Here is an 18,356-nt window from a genome sequence, read left to right as displayed (position 1 = left end):
TTCTCTCAAAAATCTTTGGCACCCTGCTTCATCAAGAAGCCATCAGCGTTGGCTTTAAATATACTCAGCAACTTGGCTTCCACAGCCATCTGTGGCAATTAATTCCACAAATTCACCACCCTCTGACTAAAGAAATTCCTTCTCATCTCTATTTTAAATGGATGTCCCTCTATTCTGATGCTGTGCCCTTTGGTCCTGGACTCACTGCCACAGGAAAATCCTCTCCACGTCCACTCCACATAGGCATTTCAATATTTGGTAGTTTTTAATGAGATCACCCCTCATTCTTCTAAACTCCAGTGAGTCCAGGCCCAGAGCAATATCATACTCCTTATATGTTAACTCTTTCATTCCTGGAATCATTTTTGTAAACTTGCTCTGGTCACTCTGGAGGACTTCTTTCAAAGCCAGCACTTCTTTCTTAGATAAGGGGCCCAAAACTGCTTACAATATTCCAAGTGTGGTCTGACCAATGCCTTATAGAGCCTCAGCATTACATCCTTGCTCTTATATTCTAGTGCTCTCAAAATGAATTCTAGCATTGCACTTCCTTTTTGCCACCAACTTGACCTGTAGGAAATCTGCATAAGTCCCTTTGCACCTCAGATTTTTGAATCTTTTCCCCATTTAGAAAATAGTCTATGTCTTTATTCCTTCTATGTACCAAAGTGCATGACCATGCACTTCTCCACACTGTATTTCATCTGCCACTTCTTTGCCTATTCTCCCAACCTGTCTGTCCTTCTGCAGACTCCCTGCTTCTACATTTTCATCCATCTTTGTGTTGTCCACAAACTTGGCCACAAAGCCATCAATTCCATTATCCAGATACTGACCCCTGCGTGACACCACTGGTCACCAGCAGACAACCAGAAAAGGCATCTTTATTGCCTCTCTTTGTCTTCTGCCAGTCAGCCAATTTCCTATCCATGCTAGAATCTTTCCTGTAATACTATAGGTTCTTGTTAAACAGCTTCATGCGTGCCTTGTAAAAATCTTAGTGAACAACATCCACAGACTCTCCTTTGTCTATCTTGCCTGTTATTTCCTCAAATAATTCCAATAGATTTGTCGGGCAAGATTTTCCCTTGACATTTACAATTTTCCCATCTTCCAGAACCATTCCAGAATATAGTGTTTCTTGAAAGATTATTGCTAATGTAACCACAACCTCTTCAGCTACTTCTTTTCAGAACCCTGGGGTGTAGTCCATCTGGTCCAGGTGACTTATCCACCTTCAGACCTTTCAACCGCCCAAGCACCTTCTCCTTAGTAATAGCAACTGCACTCACATCTGTCCTCTGGCACCCTTGAATTTCTGGCATACTGCTAGTGTTTGCCTGACTCAAACTAGTTATCAGCCTTGTCCATCATTTCTTTGTCCTCACCTCTCTTTTACTCTTTATATATCTGAGAAAACTTTTGGTATCTTCTTTTATATTATTAGCTAGCTTAGCTTCAAATTTCATCTTTTCTCTCTGTATAGCTTTTTAGTTGCACTCTTGGTTTTTAAAAGCTTCCCAATCCTCCAACTTCCCACCAATTTTTGATATATGCCCTCACTTTTTCTTTAGTGTCTTCTTTGACTTCCCTTGTCAGCTACGGTTACCCCATTCTCCCTTTAAGTTATATTTTTTTTTCATTTTTGGGATGTATCCATTCTACACCCTCCAGAATGCTGCCAGAATGTCCAACTACTGCTGTTCTGCCATCATCCCTGCTGGTTTCCCCATCCATTCAACTTTGGCCAGTTCCCCTCTCATTCTTCTGTAATTCCTATAACTCTACTGTAACAATGATGCATCCAACTTTATCTTCTCTGTCTCAAGCTGCAGAGTGAATTCTACCATATTATAGTCACTGCTTCCTGAGCTTTATATCACTTTAAGTTCCCCAGTCAAATCTGGTTGATTACACACCACCCAATCTAGAATTGCCTTTACCCAACTGGGCTCAACCATAAGCTGTTCTAAAAAGCCATGTCATTGGCATTTTACAAATTCCCTTTCTTGAGATCCAGCATCAATCTGATCTACCTGCATATTGAAATCCCCATAACTATCATAACATCTGCCTTATTACATCCCTTTTCTGTATCCCATTGTAATTTATATTCTGTATTCTGGCTGCTGTAAAAAAACTTCCATCAGGGTTTTTTTTTAACCTTTGCAGTTTCTTAACTCGATCCACAAGGATTCTTCATCTTCCCATTATGTCACCTAAGGATTTGATTTCTATTGTTTTACCAACAGAGCCAACTCACCCCCTCTACCTACTTGACTGTCCTCTTGATACAATGTGTATCTTGGATGTTAAGCTCCCAACTATGATCTTCTTTCAACCACAACTCAGTGATGCCTATAATGTCATACCTTCAATCTCTAACTACGTTACAAGATCATCTACTTTATTCCATGCATTGTGTGCATTTAAATATATCTTCAGTCCCCCATTAATCATCCCTCTCAACCTTACCCCATGTTCCACTTCAGTTCATCCCACTGACTGTAACTTTGCCCTATCATCTGTTTGTCCTTCCTCAGTCTCAAAACGCACGAGATCGACTTGTCTACTAACTAGTCCATCTTCAGACCTATCATTATGCTCCCCATCCTCCTGCCAAATTAATTTAAATCTTCTCCCATGAGTATGTTGTCTTCTCCTGACTACCCCCCCCCCCCCACTGGTTCCATTTTTGTACAGGTTGTACATTCCCTAGAAGAGATCCTAATGATCTAGTATTGGAAATCCTGCCCACTACACCAGATCCTCAGCTACTCATTCATTTGTACTATCATCCTATTCCTCTGCTAGCATGTAACACCACGAGTAATCCAAAGATTACTACCTTAAAGGTCCTGTTCTTCAGTCTCTTCCCTAACCCTCTATACCCTCTGCGCAGAATCACTTCCCCTTTTCTACCCATGTCAGTTGTGTCAACGTGCACCACAACCACTGGCTGCTGATCCTCCCTCTTGAGAATATTTTGCAACTGCTCTGAGGCATCCTTGACCCTTTCACCTGGGAGGGAACACATTATCCTAGCATCTTTCTTGTGGCCACAATCTCCTGTCCATCTTCCGAATTATTGAGTCTCCAATCACTATTGCTCTACCAGAATTTACCCTCTTCCCTGCTGAGCATCAGAACTGGCTGCAGTGCCACTGGACTGGCTGCTGCGGTGTGTTTTGTTAGGACAACCTACACCCGAAGCATCCAGAAGGGTGTACTTGTTGCTGAGGGGAATGGGCACAGGGGAAATCTGCACTTAATTGATAATTCCTTACTTCTCCTGGTGGTCACCCATCTACTATCAGAAGCCTGCACTTTGGGTGAGACTACCTGAGTAAAAGTTCCATTTATGAAGTTTTAAGCCTCCCTGATGGTCCTGAGTACTTCCAGCTCCAGTTCCTTGACTTTGTCTATCAGCAGCTGAAGTTGGGTGCACTTTCTGAAGATGTCATCAGTGAGCCTGTCAGGTGCCCTGCAATCCCACATCTCACAGGAGGAGCATTCCATGCCTTAACTACCACCCTGCCTACACTTGTTATACCTTTGGCTCTAACTTCTCAAGCTTAAATTCCACAATCAACAAAGTAACTCCAGCAGACTCAGCAACTTTTGCCGCTGCTGGTTCTCCGTGAAGCCTTTTGAACTGAAGCCTGACCACTCTAACACAGTCCTGAAAAAAGGTAAAACAATATAAAGCAGAATAAAATGCAAAAACTTCCAAAAAAAATGCAGCCCAGGTAAACGATAATGTGCAAGATCATAACAAGGTCAGTAGTGAGACCAGGGGTCCATCTTATCATGCGAGAGGTCTGTTGAATTATCTAGACTCAACCTGGAGCCTGGTGTACACACTATCAGACTCTTGTACAATCTGCCCAAAGGGAGAGGGGAGAAAAGAGATCATCCAGGGTGGGTGGGATATTTGATTATGCTGGTTGCTTTACTGAAGCAGCAGGAAGTATAGACAAATTCTATATACATAATCATTCTTATTTTATCCCCATTTCCTGAGACAACTGAAATGATGATGGTATTTTCTGATATATACATTATAACCTTTGTTTGATAACTACTAAGTTACATTGTTTAACAATGACTTATTTTATTGAGTCCCTGTATAAAAGCGAATATCTTGGAACAACACAATAGACGGTTGGAATCAAATTAATGTGAGATTAGCATCATAGAGTGATATATCATGGAACCAGGCCCTTCAGTCCAACTGGTCAATGCCAGTCACAGCATCCTCTCTGCTGGTCCCAGTTGCCTGTGCTCAGCCAATAATCCTTCAAGCCCCTCGTCTCCAGGTACTTATGCCAGTACTTCTTAAATATTGCAATTGTACCCACCTTGACCTCTACCTCTTGCAATTTATACCAAGTACTCACTATCCTCTGTGTAAAGAAATTACTTCTCAGGTCTCTTTTAAGTCTTTCCCCTCTGTGCCCTCTAATTTTAGACTCTAGTAAAATGACTATAACTGTCCACTTTGTTCATAACCCTCATGATTTTATAAACTTCAGTGAGATCACCCCTTGTTCTCTGTTGTCTAAGGAATAAAGATGCAGTGTAGCCAGCTCAGCTCCTCTAGTTCAGGTAGCACACTGGTAAATTTCTTACACGCCTTCTCCAGCTTGACAATGTCTTTCCTTTAACAGTCTGACCAAAACTGCACACAAAATTCTGTTTGAGGAACAAGTGTTTAATGGCTTCAGTTTCTGTAACAGCTTCTGACATCATCCCCCAGTCCTGAGGAAGGGTCTTGACACGAAACATCAACTGTTCATTTATTACCAAAGATACTGCCTGACCTTTTGAGTTCCTCCAGTATTTTATGTGTGTTGCTCGGGATTTCCAGCATCTGCAGAATCTCTCATACTTATTTAATGTGGTTTTGAAGATAACAATGGGGACTGTGAACTAGGAGGCCTACAACTTTTCACACAGTGATCAGGAAATCCAAAGTATATTCTTTGGGAGTGTTGTCCGGTTTGTTCTGTGTTTTTGATTGGACTTTGGACTATAGATTCTTTTTGTTCAGTCTTCTGGTTTTTATATTCTGTGTTTTATCACCTGATCTTTATGGGTTTTTTTGGGTAGGAGGGAGTTTTGGAGGTCGACGTGCCTGTTCCATTTTGTTTGCTTTCTTGTGCAGGAGGAGGGATTTGGTGGGTTGATGTGCCCGATCTATTTTGTTCGATTTTGTAGTTGGTAATTGTGCTTTCTTTCTTTTCTTTTTTGATTTCATGGTTACCTGGAGAACTGAAGAATTTTCAGAGTTGTATGTTTTGATAATAAATGAACATTTGAACTCTTTCCCAAAATACATCAGAATATAATTGTAAGCAAAAATGTTGCAATCCATGTACTTAGAGAACTGGACATACAGGTAAGTGGATTAATTATGCATGTGATGTGTTCCATGTCTGGAGGGCTGTCGTGGTGAAACCTGCCTGAACCAACAAGAATCTATGGTTACATACTTTCTATCACTCTCTCTGGAATCTTGCAAAAGCTGTATTTTTAAAGTGCTTTCTATTTCTCTCCCTCTCCTTTAAAGTTCAAAATTATTAAACCATTTTCCCTAATTTTCTCTTGATTCCTCACCACCATGAAGCAACTCCATGTGTTCTGTTTTCTAATGTGCAGTTAATGGAAATTATTGTTGCTATTGTTTTATGTTGTCATTCGGTAAGAATTTGAAGTGTTTTCTTGGAGCAAGAACAAATTCAGTTTTATTTCTCGATCTAGTTAATTATTAAAACAAAAACACTTATCATTCTAGACCAAATTCAGATGTATACCGCACTGCAGATTCCTTAACCTCAATATGGGCAATATTGAAACCACCTGTCATAAATAGGGAACAAATTTGTTTTGCAAAAAAAAATGGATTAAGTTGGTGTAAGGAATGCAATAAATGTTGTCCATTTGGACTTTCTGGAGGTATTTAGCAGCTGAGGGGCTGTGTAAGAACCATGACCTAAGCATCATTGGCAACTTAGATAAGAAAGTGGCTCATGGAGGGACTGTGAAGAGTTATGGCAAACTTGTTTTTCAGATGAGAGAGTGATGGATAATGACACTCTCAGGTATTAGTGCTGGCATTGCTGCTTAGAAATGGGTGTGATCAGATTTTTTTAAAAATTTGTATATGATACAGAAGGATATACATGGAGGTATGACAAAACAGAAGAAAAGTGACAAAATCTTCAGATAAGTAAGTTAAGAGGACATAAATGGATAGGAGAATGGGCAGACAAACAGTAGGCAATGTTGGCAGAATAAAGGGTGACCATGTAAGTTTAAGTAGCATGATTCTAAAAGATGGTCAGGAACTGAGGAGCCAATGCACAAAACCCTTGAAAGAGGCAGGACATATTGGCCAGTAAAGCATGTGATATCCTATGATTCATAAATAAAGGCAGCTAGTATAAATGTACAGAGTTATGTTGAAACTTTTACAAAACATTGGTTAATAGTATCAATTTTAGCCCCTGTATTTATGGAAGGATGTTTGAGGTCTAGAAAGAGGGTAGAGAAACAATTACTAGATTCATTAAAGAGATGGAGGATACAGCTAGAAGGTTTGACTAGAGAAGATGGGAGTGTTCAAAGTTCGAAGGAAGTTTATTATCAATGTACATATATGTCGTCATGTACAACTCCGAGATTCATTTTCTAGTGGGCATACTCAATAAATCCATAGAATGATAGCCATAATAGAATCAATGAAAGACCACATCAACATGGACATTCAATGAGTGTACAAAAGACAGTGATGAGGGCTGGCTCATAGGCTTCTGGTTTCCTTCTCCTAAAGTCAACAATCAGCTCCTTGGTCCTGCTGACAAAGTTGATAGGAGTTCTCATGGAGAACTGGCATGTGTTTAGATGATTTGAGTAAATTTGCTTCCTTTGGTGGGTAGTTCAAGGTCAAAGGAATGTAGTTTAAAAGTAGAGAACAGAACATTATTGAAAAGCAGTTATTTCCCTCAGAGACTGGTTGTGATCTGAATTCAGAGCCTGCAAAAGGGTTGAAATATTGGACTGAGGGAACTGGATTGGAACTTAAAGGAGAGTAATTTACAGTGTTATGCAGGGAAAGAGCAGAGCAATGGAACTGATTGCATCATTCAACAAAGAGTTGGCACAGACTTGAAGGACTGAATGGCTAATTTATTTCATAAACAAATTCCATACTTAAAGGCTGGAAAGTAAGATTACTAAACCACAGGTTTGCCACTTTTTTTTGATCCATTTTCCAGAAGGCTGCTGAGTTGGGGGATGTATAATCAATTTTAGAAATAGTATATAATGACTTGATAGCCTAACATAATGGACTGAGATTAAATAGCTCAGGTTTTATTGAAGAGCCAACTTTTCCTTATTAATTTGTTGCCCACAAAGACTTTTTGGATCAGAAATGAGGGTGATAAGATATCTGTGACTTCGACAAACAATAAAAAAAATAGGGCCAAGGGCTCAAACAATAAATAAGAACAGTTAGAGAAGATGAATTATACACTGGGCCAATTTAATGTAAAAGCAAATGCAGACAGAGAACTAAATTAGATTAAGAGAAATAAAACAGAATGAAACATTAAGAAATATCTAAGATTTGACATTTTTTAAATATTCAATGAGAATTCACAGGCTGTGGGAATGACACTGTAATTCTTATTACTCCCTTTCTGTGCAAGAAATGTTTGGAAACAGTACAATTATCAGACTATTAAAATGTATCTACCCTGCTAATTACTAAACCTTTGAATAAAGATCATTTCTAATTTGTATAGCAAATAACCAATGAGCATAAGTTCTTACCCCATATTGATACCAATTTGTTTTGAAAAATATTGTATTTCCTTAAGCCTTCATATTTTATTCCCAAATAATGACATTGGAATATTGGAGGTATTAAATACTATTTTGACTATTACTTTTTTTTCTCTGTAATATTTCCAACTCCTCATTTTGCTATTTCTCTTGCTGCCCTTCAAGGCTGTTTAATCCTGTCTGTTGGGCCATCTTCTTTGTCACCTCTGTAATTTCTTCTCTGATTGCCTGGTATCTGTCTCATTTCTGTGAAGCAAGCTGGAATACGTTATTGCATTAAAGTGAAATGTGGCTGTTGATTCCACAAGCAAACAAGCACCATAGTTACCCTTCCACAGTTATTCATTTGTGACAGGTATTACAGCATTTGTTATCCTACTGCAATAGCACAATAGCAGCCTACATCATTAACAAGTTCAAAATGCATTTATTATCAAAGTATGTATACTGTAGACAACCTTGAGATTTGTCTTCTTGCAGGCAGGCACAAAACAAAGACACACAATTGAATTCATGAAAAGCCCCAAACCACAAAGACAATCAAATATCTAAGGTGTGAAAGAAGAAAAAAACGTACAAACAATAACAAAGTAAACAAATAACACATAGATCATGAACCACAGAGTCACCAAAAGTGAATCCTTAGCCATGTAGTCAGTTCAGCACTGACTGGTCCAGGGGCCCGGTGAATGCAGATCACAGTTGTAGAGTCAGTTCAGCACTGACCAGTCCAGGGGCCCGGTGAATGCAGATCATTGTTGTAGAGTCAGTTCAGCACCGACCGGTCCAGGGGCCCAGTGAATGCAGATCACAGTTGTAGAGTCAGTTCAGCACCGACCGGTCCAGGGGCCCGGTGAATGCAGATCACAGTTGTAGAGTCAGTTCAGCACCGACCGGTCCAGGGGCCCGGTGAATGCAGATCACAGTTGTAGAGTCAGTTCAGCACCGACCGGTCCAGGGGCCCAGTGAATGCAGATCACAGTTGTAGAGTCAGTTCAGCACCGACCGGTCCAGGGGCCCAGTGAATGCAGATCACAGTTGTAGAGTCAGTTCAGCACCGACCAGTCCAGGGGCCTGGTGAATGCAGATCACAGTTGTAGAGTCAGTTCAGCACCGACCAGTCCAGGGGCCCGGTGAATGCAGATCACAGTTGTAGAGTCAGTTCAGCACCAATCGGTCCAGGGGCCCAGTGAATGCAGATCATAGTTGTAGAGATAATGGGTGGTCGGCTGAGCTCAGATGCTCAGTGAAGCGGTCTCCCAATCTATGTCTGGTCTCCCCGATACACTGGAGGCCACAGTGGGAGCACTGGACACTGTATATGACCCCAACAGACAAATAGGTGAAATGTTGCCTCATGTGGAAGGTCTGTTTGGGGCCCTAAATGGTAGTGAGGTAGGAGGTGTAGAGGCAAGTGTATCACTTGTTCCGCTTGTAAGAATAAGTACTAGAGAGGGAGATCAGTGGGGAGGGATGAATGGACATGGGAGCTGCACAAGGAGTGAGCCCTGCGGAAAGCAAAAAGTTGGATTGTGGAAAGATTGCACTGGAGACGAAGATGGTGGAAGTTCCATACAATTATGTGCTGGACGCAGAGGCTGGTAGGGTGGTAGATGAGGATAAGAGGAGCCCTGTCCCTGGTGGGGTAGCTGGGGGATGGGGTGAGAGCAGTCATGCGTGCAATGGAAGAGATGCAGTTGAGCACAGCATTGATAGTGGAGGAAGGGAAGCCACTTTCTTGAAAGAAGGAGGACGTCTCCTTTGTTCTGGAATGATAAAGCCTCATCCTGAGAGTAGATCTCCTTTGCAGTCCTTTCTCACCTTTTTCCAAACTCTCCCACTTTCTATACACTGACATTCCTAATTCCCCTGATGGTTTTTCGTCAATATTTCCTGATTGCTCAATATCACCAATGCGGCCCCTTCCTAGGGACCTAGTGCTCACCTACCTGAAGCACTATCGATGGCCCACCCTAATTGTGTTTCACCTTTCACCTTCATTTGGCCAACTTAATGAAGTGAGCTTCTCAAGTGAGTTGTCTATTGGCCACAGAATAATAATATTGCAGTGACGCAGGAAATACTAGATTCATGTAAGAATGGAACAGCAATCATCATGGGTAGTTAAACTTCTACAAAGACTGAGCAAATCAAGTTGGTCCATTCTTGAGGAGGTCTTCATGGAATATATCTGCAATAGCTTTCTTGAACAGCATGTTACTGAATCTACAGGGTAAAATGTTATATTAGTTCTAGTCCTGTGAAACGAGCCAGGAAAAAAATAATGATCTTGCTGTTGGAGATTCTCTTGGAAGAAGTGGTCACAGTATGATTGAATTTCTCATACAAAAGGGAGGTGCAATGGTTTGATCTAAAACCAATGTATAATGCCTAAACAAGGGAGACTACAATGGGACAATGGTTTGCGTACACTGGTGGGACATTTAAGGAACACTGGAAGACGTTGAAAGAGATTTTTCATTGTGCTCAATGAAAGTATACTCCAGTTAAAAGCAATGACTTCAAGGCTGGCAAGTGACAGTCTTGGATAACTAAGGAAATAAAAAAAGGCATCAAGTTAAAAGTTCATGCATACGAAGTTCACATAAGTAGTGAGAAATAAGAAGGTTAGAAAAGCTTTAATAAGCACCGAGGGAATCACTAAGCAAACAATAAGGAAAGGGAAGATGGATTATGAAAGTAAACACCCAAAGTATAAAAGCAGGTATTAAAAGTTTTTATAACTATATAAAGTGGGAAAAGGTGGCTAAGGTCAATGTAGGTCCCTTAGAAACTGAAAAGGGAAACTATTATTGGGCAATTTGGAAATGGCTGAGGCTTTGAATGAGTATTTTGTGTTGGTCTTCACAGTGGAGGACATGTCTAACAGTCAAAGAGAGAGATTATGGAAATAAGTTAAGAGTGATGGGAGGGACGCGCCTGGAAACAATCATTGTCACTAAAAAGGCAGTGATGAGTAAACTAGTGGGCCCAAAGGTAGACAAGTCCCCTGGTCCTAATGAATGCATCCCATATATTGAAAGAAATAGCAGAAGTTATAGTAGAAGAATTTGTGATAATTTACCAAAATTCTCTGGACACCGGAAGGTCCTAGCAGATTGGAAGACAGTAATATCATTCACTGTTTACAAAAGGATGTAGGCATATAAAAATAGGCCTGTTAGCTTAACGTTTAGTCAAGAAATTGCTTGAAATTATCATTCACGAGTAGAAGTGGGTCCAACAGGCAGACACAGCATACATCAGCATAAACAAGAGAAAATCTGCAGATGCTGGAAATCCAAACGACGCACACAAAATGCTGGAGGAACTCAACAGGCCAGGCAGCATCTATGGAAAAGAGTATAGTCAGTGTTCCAGGTCGAGACCCTTCAGCAGGATGGGAGAAAAATAATTGAGGAGTAGAGCTAAAACGTGGTGGGGGAGGGAAGAGGAGGGAGAAACACAGGTGAAACCGGGAGAGGAAGGGTTGAAATGAAGACGTGGGAAGTTGATTAGTGAAAGAGATACAGGGCTGGAGAAGGAGGAATCAAATTGGGGAGGACTGAAGGCCATGAAAGAAAGAAAAGGGTATAGAGCACTGGAGGGGGGCAATGGGCAGGCAAGGAAATAAGATGAGAGAGGGAAAAGGGGATGGGGAATGGTAAAGGTAAATGGTAATGGTAAAGGAGCATTACCAGAAGTTCGGGAAATCTTCAGGTTGGAGGCTACCCAGACAGAATATAAGGTATTGTTTCTCCAACCTGAATGTGGCCTCATTGTGGCAGTACAGGAGGCAATGGACTGACATGGTGGAATGGGAAGTGAAATTAAAATGGGTGACCACTGGGAGATCCTGCTTCTTCTGGCCAATGGAGCATAGGTGCTTGGCGAAGCAGTCTCCCAATCTAAGTCGGGTCTCACCAATATACGGGGGGCCACACCGGGTGCACCGGACACAATATAAGACCCTAACAGACTCACAGATGAAGTGTCGCCTCACCTGGAAGGACTGTTTGGGATCCTAAATGGTCATGAAGTAGCATATATTAGCGTGGATAGAGGACTGGTTGACAGATAGAAGATATAGAGTTAGAATAAATAGGTGTTTTTCTAGTTGGCAGTCAGTGGTGAGCAGTTTCTCAGTAGTCAGTGCTAGGCTTGCATCTGCTCATGATATATATTAGCGATTTGGATGAGGGGACCAAATGTAGCATATCTAAATTTGCTGATGACCCAAAACTAGGTGGGAAAGCAAATTATGCAGAGAATGAGGAGAGTCAAGTTTAAGGAGATTGTGAGGGGTAACTTCTTCACTCAGTGGGTCCTGAGAAGGAAAGATAGAAGAGCAGATTATTATTTAAATGATGAAATATTGCAACACGTTGTTGTGCAGAGAGACTTGGGAGTGCTTATGCATGAATCACAAAAGGTTAGTTTGCAGGTGCAACAGGTTATCAAGAAGGCAAGTGGAATGTTGGCTTTCTTTACTAGAGGGATTGAATTTAAGAGCAGGGAGGTTATGCTGCAACTCTACAGGATACTGGTGAGACCGCACCTGGAGTATTGTGTGCAGCTCTGATCTCCTTACTTGAGGAACAATATACTGGCTTTGGAGGTGATGCAGAGAAGGTTCACCAGGCTGATTCCAAACATAAGGAAGTTAACCTATCAAGAGATATTGTGTTGCCTGGGACTACCTATATCCACTGGAATTCAGAAGAGTGAAATGGATTTTATAGAAACATATAAAATTATGATAGGAATAGATATGCCAGAGGCAAAAAAGTTCATTTCAACTGATAAGTAAGACTAGACTAGGGGACATAGCCTCAAGAAGTTAGAGAATAGATTTAGGATGGAAATGAGAAGAAACTGCTTTTCCTAATGAGTGGTGAATCTGTGGAATTCTCTGCCAGCAAAGCAGTAGAGGCTACCTTATTAAATGCATTTAAGACACAGTTAAATCAATTTAAACATATTTAAGACACAGTTAGATATATTTGAGCATTGCAGGTCAAGTATGGTTCATGGGAAATAGGTGGGTAGGTTGAGCTAAGTCCACGGCCAGACCAGCCATGATCATATTGAATGGCAGAGCAAACTTGATGGGCCAGGTGGCTGACTCCTTCCCTATCCCTTCTGTTATGTCCAGATCAGTGGTGCATTCAACTCTGACAGTCAAGAATGGAATACTTGCAACCCAGCAAACATTTGTACTCAAATATCAAGGCCTAATTGTTCTGGGGGCCATGCTACTTTACAGCCCTGGTTAAACTTGTTAATTAAACAGATGCTTTGCACTTTCTTTGTATATCATGTTAATGCATTAATACTTACACATCAGGTACTCAATGCTATGACCATAAAACTCTTCAGGCTTTAACACAGCAATAAGTTAACTATCAATAAAACTGCCAAATTATTCTTAGCTAACTTAGAATTTGAAAGATGATAAATATGACCATTTTGAGAGTGGAATCTCTCTTTAAATTGCTTCCATTTATCTTTCATAGAAGTAGCATCATTTTCTACTTTTGAAATTGCAAAGAACTAAATTAAGTTCACCCCATTGCTGGCCCACACGCCAGCTGGGGTATTGAATCTGTAGCAACTCAGCCTCATGGATATGTAAATAATAATGTATGATTAATATTTCTTGTCATACCTCAAGGAACATTCAAATTGCAGAGATCCTGTCCACACTTGATTGCAGCAATAAATGTGACCACATATATTATTAACAACACAGAGCAATCTTAGTGTGAAAAGTCTATAGCAATAGCAATTGTAGTTTTTCATTCATCTTAAACATGTTCAGCTCCAAAGAGAAAATGTTAAGTAGTATTTTGAATTAGTTATTTTCAATTGTGGTGAATGTAAATCCAGACTCTTGAAGTCAGTATCTGCAGTATGGTGCACTGTTTACACCGTCAATCAAGCACATACGGTATACTCCATCCAGGCTAGCTAATTGCTGAAAGTTAAAGTCAAAGTAATGTTGCTAGCTGTTACATTGTCTTCCTCTGAAGAATACTTGTCTTTCCAACATGATCTACTTGAAATTAAAGATTCGTATTCTTCAAAACTTCAAGGAATGCAGAATTGCATCACTTATATGAAATCCATATCAAGAGGTTTACTTTATCACTGAGATGCAGTCACCTAAGTTCTTTTTATTTTGATATTTCCTCAAACCCTCCTATTGTCTATTAACATTACATATTTGGCAATATTCTCTTGATTGGAGGTCTTGTTGAATTTCAACAACCTTTTGAGTCTGTATTAAAAGCTTGAGGAGATGTCCGATCATGCAATCCCTTGTTTAATTTTCAATGAACACTAAAACAGATTAAGTGGCTGTTAATTAATTACAGATTTAAATTAGAGTTTCATGCAATGTCTTCAGCGTGTCTCCGATTTGTCCTGAAGATGTAAAAGATGTTATTAAATGAATAGCATCTTACTTCATTTAAAATAAGGTGTGTGTGTGTGTGTGTGTGTGTGTGTGTGTGTGTGTGTGTATTGGGGCAGTGCAGTGGGGTAGAGAAAGCTCTGGTCCTGATGCAGGGTTTCAGCCTGAAATGTTGACAACTCCTTTCCCCCCGCTAACGCTGCTCAAGCCAGCTGAATTTCTCCAGCAGATTGTTTTTTTCTCTCTCTATGTTCTAACACCTGCAGTTTCTCCTGTCCCCTTCTATATTTGTTTAAATTTGCTGGTTTCAAGCAGGATCATCTCAACAATTTCATTGAATTATAAAAGATTTCTGACCCAGAAGAATTTGTGCATTGCTCTGAGATATTAAAATGTCAGTTTAGAGTCATGGAAGTGTTAGGTCACAGAAGGAAGTTGCTCTGCCCATTTTGCCTAAACTGTTTAAATAACTTACCACATCATCAGATTCATGTTGCAATGACTACATCCATTAACCTTTCACAGGTCTTTCCAGCCTATTGTAGATAGGTAAGGCCATGGCCTTTGACTAACTGTTTCAGTAAGTGTGCAGTTTCCACTTGTTTATTGAATTACTGGAAATAGATATATGCACTGTGAGAACTGCTGCCACTAAAAAACATGTTCAATTTACTCAAATTATTTTCTCTCTCTTTTCATTGATTTTTTTTTTCCACGTCTTTTCAGAATGTATTCAACACTGGCTCGGAAGTTTGAAAATTAAGATCTGGAAATCTGGAATTAAAGCAGTAAATACTTAGCAAGTCGGGCAGCCAATGTGGAGGTAGAAACGGGGTTAACTTTTCAGGCCAGGGAAACTTTGTCAGAACTGTTTTTCACTTCTGCTATTGGGTGTCTGACCTGACCACATAAACTGCTTGACTTGCAGTATTTTAAATCTTTTTTTTTATTTCTGGAGATTCTATATTTTCACATTCGCAAATTACCTCCCTTGTAAGGGTGTGTTTCAGGGATTGGCATTGTTGGTTATTATCAATATTACTGATGTAGATGACAATGTGGTAAACTGAATCAGAAAATTTGCCAATGACACCAAGATTGAAGCGTAGTGGACAGCGAGGAAGGCTATCAAAATTTGTAAAGTGATCTGGACCAGCTGGAAAATTAGGCTGAAAAATGGCACATGCAATTTAATGCAGATAAATGTGAGGTGTTGCAGTTTGGCAGGACAATCCAAGGTAAGACTTTCACTGTGAATGGTAGGGCACTAAGGTGTGTGAAAGAACAAAGGCACATGGAAATACAGTTCCATAATTCTTTGGAAGTGGAATTGACAGTAGATAGATACTGCCTGGCCTGCTGAGTTCCTCCAGCATTTTGTGTGCGTTGCTTGGAGTATTCCGTGCAGTTCTGTTCACCTACCTACAGGAAAGATATCCGGGGAAAATTTCAAGTATATTTTCAGGACTTGCAGAGAACAGTTGAATACATCATGACTTTATTCTTTGGAGCGTAGGCAAACAAGGAGAGGTCATACAGAGGGATACAAAATGATGAGGAATACAAACAAGTTTTTTTCCCCTCAGGTTGGGTGAGACTACAACCAGAGATCATAGTTTTAGGGTGTATGGTGAAATACTTAAGGGGAATCTGAGGGGGAACCTTTTATATTGTGAGCATGGTGTGAGTGTGGAACAAGCTGCCAGCGGAAGTGGTAGATGTGAATTAAATTGGAATATATAAGTGAAGTTTGAATAGATGCACGAATGGGGAGTGGAATGGAAGGCTATGGTCTTGGTGCAGATAGGTGGAACCAAGCAGAAGACTAGGCCAGCATGGTCCAGATGAGTCGTAGAGCCTGCTATAGTGCTCCATGGATTTACTGTATTGCACTGAGAATAAGAAATGCTGATTCAGCATCTCAATAGGTGGAGAGGTCCTAATTTGGTCCAATCACTTGGTTTAATCATGTGTTTAATCTTTATGTTACTGCGTATGTTAATCAAAATGGCTTCTTTGTTTTGTTAAAAGTAGGAATGCTTCTTTGTTATGATAAGTGCTTTCTCTTGCAGCTTGTTTGGGTTAAAATTTACTGATAACAAGAACTGTATTTGTTCATTAACCAATTGGGATGGAGGTTATTCCTTCTTCTGGGTCTGTAAACTAGTGTTGGAGGGGATTTGGGGAGTCGGCGCGAGGTGGTGAGAGAGAGAGGACATGATGCTGTAAGCTGGGTGACAGAACACAAGCTGATTATCCGGTTTGGCGGGGCCTAAGGCTGCTCCCCCTAGACAGGAGCAAGTTGAATGAGCCTGAGGCTTACCAGGGGGCTACATTGTGGGGCTCGTGTCCAGAATTGAAATTCTGTGGAATTCTGTGTGATCGTCCTCTTTAAATTATGCAAGCTGTGGGGACGAAAAGCTAGTGCGCCTCTGCTGGTGTGAGATTGCTGGTTATCACTGCATGTGTGTTGGGTGGGGTGGCTGTTGGTAGCCCGGAGGTCGTTGTTCGAGTTCAGACTAGCGCTGTCGAAATGGTGGTGGGACCACAGGCTGTCCGTACTGTTAGGAGAGTGAGGAACGACAGGTTGGAATTTTTCAGCTATGGTAGGCTCCGCCCGGTTGTTGGAATAATGTCCAGCCCTAAAGGGGCGGTGGCGTGGGCGGAGTGGACTTCTCAGTTGTTGGGTGAGTGGCAGTGCTTGGCTGAGGGAACGTGACAGGGATTGGTTGGAAGTTTAAGTAGGCAGGCTGGTGACATTGTTAGAACTGTTGGGTACAATTACCTCGGGGTGATGGGTGACAGCTGCCAGTTATGGGGAAGTGTGGGAAAATGCGTTTGCTTCAAATGCCACAGCTGGGGGGGCTTACCATATCTGTGGCGGGAGATTGGTGGGAAGTTTTCAGGGTATTTTCTTTGGCTAGGTGGGCAAATAAATTGCTTGCGGTGCCAGGAGGATCTGTCAAAGGGATCAGCAACTCCCTCAGTTGTTCAGTTGGTCTGAGAGGTGTCGGGAAACTTAGAGGAGGCCCAGTGGGGGAACGGCTTGGGGTCTCTGGGGGAGCACGTTCCCAGTAATGTACCAAGGAAATCCCAAAAGGAACAGACCCTACTCCTGAAGACTTAGAGGGACCACGCACTCAGGTGTCATTACGGATGGATGGAAGCCAAGCTAAAGCCATCCTCGACACCGGGGCGCAGGTCAAGTTGCTGTACAGTTTGTTTTATAACCGGTATTGGAAGCATTTACCCTTGACGACATTGAGGGCACTGGAGATTTAGGGTGCCAGTGCTGGTGATTAGCCAGACAACAGTTATTGGTCAGTGAAAATGGAGTTTGTGGAGGCCGGTGTGGGTGTGGCTGAGGTTCGTGAATCATTAATGCTGATGTGTCCGGACACTGCTGAGATGGGCAACATTGCGATTCTGGAGAGGACCAACACCCTGCTGGTGAGGAGGCGCCTGGGGGCCTGCCAGGAGGAGGCGGGTGAGAGCTGTTTGGAGGCATTGTCGATGCACCCAGAGTTTTGAGCTGCTTGTACGTAGCAGCATTGGGCTGGTACCAAATTCAAACGAGAGCCGGTGGTGGTACGGCCTGGGGGAAGTATCTGAGGGTGAGACCCTCTTAGTGGGCGCCCTGAAATCCCACGAGGGAGGGGAGTTGACTGCTGAAGACACCTTGATGAGAGAGAGGTTGCGGCGACTGGCCTCTGCAGCCGTGGAAAATGTAGGCAGTGTGTGTGTGGATTATAATGCGCTGAAGAGGTGCACTGTCATGGACCAGAATACGGCCCTGAGGGCCAGAGAGGCGATGGCCTGTCTGAGTGGTGCAAAGTGGTTTAAGGTGCTGGATCTGAGGAGTGGATGTTGCCAGATCCCGATCAGTGAGGCCGACAAGGAGAAGACAGCTGTTATAGGTCCCCTAGGATTCTTCCAGTCCGAAAAGATGCCACACGGCATATCCGAAGCCCTTGCAACCTTCCCGTGGGGCATGTGGAAGACCTTGGGGGATGTGGAGGTGTTTGGAGTTTTGGCATATGTGGATGATCTCCTGGTATTTGAATCTGAGGGGGTTTCTTCTTTCTTTATG

The sequence above is a fragment of the Hypanus sabinus genome, chromosome 12, assembly GCF_030144855.1.
Source record: "Hypanus sabinus isolate sHypSab1 chromosome 12, sHypSab1.hap1, whole genome shotgun sequence".
Classification (NCBI taxonomy): Eukaryota; Metazoa; Chordata; class Chondrichthyes; order Myliobatiformes; family Dasyatidae; genus Hypanus; species Hypanus sabinus.
Note: the sequence above shows the minus strand (reverse complement) of the source record.